The sequence below is a fragment of the Penaeus chinensis genome, chromosome 29 (genome assembly GCF_019202785.1).
Source record: "Penaeus chinensis breed Huanghai No. 1 chromosome 29, ASM1920278v2, whole genome shotgun sequence".
NCBI classification, from domain to species: Eukaryota; Metazoa; Arthropoda; class Malacostraca; order Decapoda; family Penaeidae; genus Penaeus; species Penaeus chinensis.
The window spans coordinates 4,968,132-4,970,935 of NC_061847.1; the positions used below are offsets into that span (position 1 = coordinate 4,968,132).

At 38.2% G+C, this 2,804-nt stretch overlaps 1 protein-coding gene across 1 annotated transcript in view; it reads left to right on the plus strand.

The window, feature by feature from the left end:
- Positions 1-816: 816 nt before the first annotated feature.
- LOC125040303 (RING finger protein nhl-1-like) overlaps positions 817-2,804 on the plus strand; it is a 25,139-nt gene continuing 23,151 nt past the window's right edge. The window contains exon 1 of the mRNA XM_047634858.1: positions 817-985. The gene's annotated coding sequence lies outside the window, so the exon portion shown is untranslated. The remainder of the gene's footprint in view (positions 986-2,804) is intronic.

Below are 2,804 nucleotides of genomic sequence, written 5' to 3' on the forward strand. Positions count from 1 at the left end.
AATTTACCCGTACTGTTTAGTATAAAACAATAGTTTTATTTCAGAATTGAGAAACTGATCAATAATAATATACCCCATGAGTCTCACTGAGAAAGTTATTAACAGAGAATGATACCATCGTTGCATGTTTAAGAGAACGCGGAAGTAACTATGGAAGATAATTCATTGCCGTTTTCGTATGACAGCTTCTAAATTGGATTTAAATATTCGCATTTCTGATTTCAACTTAGTGACGGTCAGTAACACAAAGGAGAGAGGAAAAGTTTATGCGAGTTCGTGGCCTTTCCCATCTGTGCTTCTGTGGATACAACTTATGGATTTATGATTTAAGGATATTAACAAAAAGTAATTGATTATATACAAGTAATTTCCATATTTCCTGTTAATTGTTGTAGGATTGAAAGGTCATAATATTAACACTTACTTGGGCACGTTCTCGTCAATTTAACATTATATAAGACATGACCCAAAGGTTATATGTTATACTAAGCGATCAGTTAGTTCACCATGAGGGCATGTTCTGGTAAAGGGAAAAAGATGGAAAAAAATGTACACAATAAAAAAAAAGAAAAAAGATCGGGAAATAACTATGACATTAAAAGGATCCACGTGACGTCAGCGGCAGAGAGAGAGAGAATCCTACAGCAAAAATTGTAAACCTATCACATATAATCATTTATTCACTATAATTACCATAACATTTATCAAAACAAAAACAGATTACCTCAGTACAGTTTAAGCGAGGGAAACAAGCTCAAAAATAAGTGTGTAGGATCATGACTGACGGCTTTGGTCTCAGGTTTTGGGTCTAACAATGGTCAGTTCACTTTCGACGGTGTGGGAGGGAGGTTGTGTGACGCGAGTCCCAAGACAGGGGGCGGTGCTGTTGGTGTGTGTGTAGTGACTGTGGGGTTGTATAGTGACATTATACATAGTGGAGAAGTTCTGGGTATCGTTTCTCCATGGGTTGGTGGGGAGGTGTGCGGTGAGTATTTTCATTTTGTATTTTGTTTTTATTTCTGTAGGGACACGTCTTTGCTGGGTACGATCGCTTCTGCAGCCCAACTTTTATCTATTGAGGTGTGTGTGTGTGTGGCGGGGAAATGGTCACAAATGCTGTACATCATATAATTGTGCACTTAAAGCGAGGGTGAGTTAGCACGTTGTTTGGAGAATGATTTTGCTCTGGAATTTTCCCATTTAGACCTTCATATTTGATTAGAATTGTCTTTTGACGACTTTGTAATAACGGAAAAGCATCAGATATGTTTAGAATGATTGATTCTTGTGTAAACACACACACACACACACACACACACACACACACACACACACACACACACACACACACACACACACACACATATACATACATATACATATACATATACATATACATATACATATACATATACATACATATACACATACATATACACATACATATACACATACAAATACACATACCATACACTAACATTCACTACACTACCATACATACATACATAACATACACATACATACATACATACATACATACATACATATATACATATATATCCACATATAAGGTAATATATGTGGATATATATTATTGTATTGTCATCATGTATTGTCAGTGTTGTCATCATAAATGCCATAATCACATGTAGAAAAATAAATTTCTGCAGTCATATTTACGAAGAAAAGTCAACGATCGCACTGTATTCGGCCTTTCCTACTTGTGTTGACTGCCTGCTCGGGATATTTTGTTTCGTTATAATGCTGAGGAACAAAACACAGTGTTACTTTTATGGTGAATTAAGAATGGCATCGTCTGCATGCTTAGTCACACCCTTATCCATGGTCTCTGAAAACTACTGATGTACTTATTTGGTTACATATGTCACATGGTCTCAGGAACAAACGCACACGTGTATATAAAAGTGGATATGGACACACACACGCACACACACACACACACACACACACACACACACACACACACACACACACACACACACACACACACACACACACACACACACACACACACACACACACACACACACACACACACACACACACACACACACACACACACACGAACGCACACGCACGCACGCAGACTCTTACATGAGAAACACACAAAAATAGACATAGACGCACGCCGTACAAACAAACAAACACAGAATAGCGCAAGTAACCTACGATTTCATTATACAAGGTTATGAGCAAAGACACTCGCCAAACAGACATTACCAGTTTCTATTTTTCTGTCTGCTTCCTATCAACCTTGTCTATGTGACACACTGTACCTGCACATTCATTCATTCATTCATTCACTTATTCAACATTTTCGGCTATTGACTCACCCATTCACTGTTTCATTCGTTCGCCCATTCATTTCATTCACCCATTCTTCTAGTCAGTCACGCACACACATACACACACACACACACACACACACACACACACACACACACACACACACACACACACACACACACACACACACACACACACACACACACCTACCCCCCCCCCCCCCACACACACACACACACATGGAAACACAACATACAGTTCCCTTATAAAAGACTATGAACAAAAACCCTTCCTTAAGTAAACATTTATTACAGTATAACACATTTAAAAAAGGAACAACCGGCTCTCTAAAGTTCTCTCTTGCCACTGCTGATTCATAAAACGATCAGATACCTATAATGCATTGGGATCTAGTCTTTAAACCCGTTATAACATTGACATTCAACTCTGTATAGTTCCTTTACCTCCAGAGTTTAACTAACAGGGTAACTCGAGAT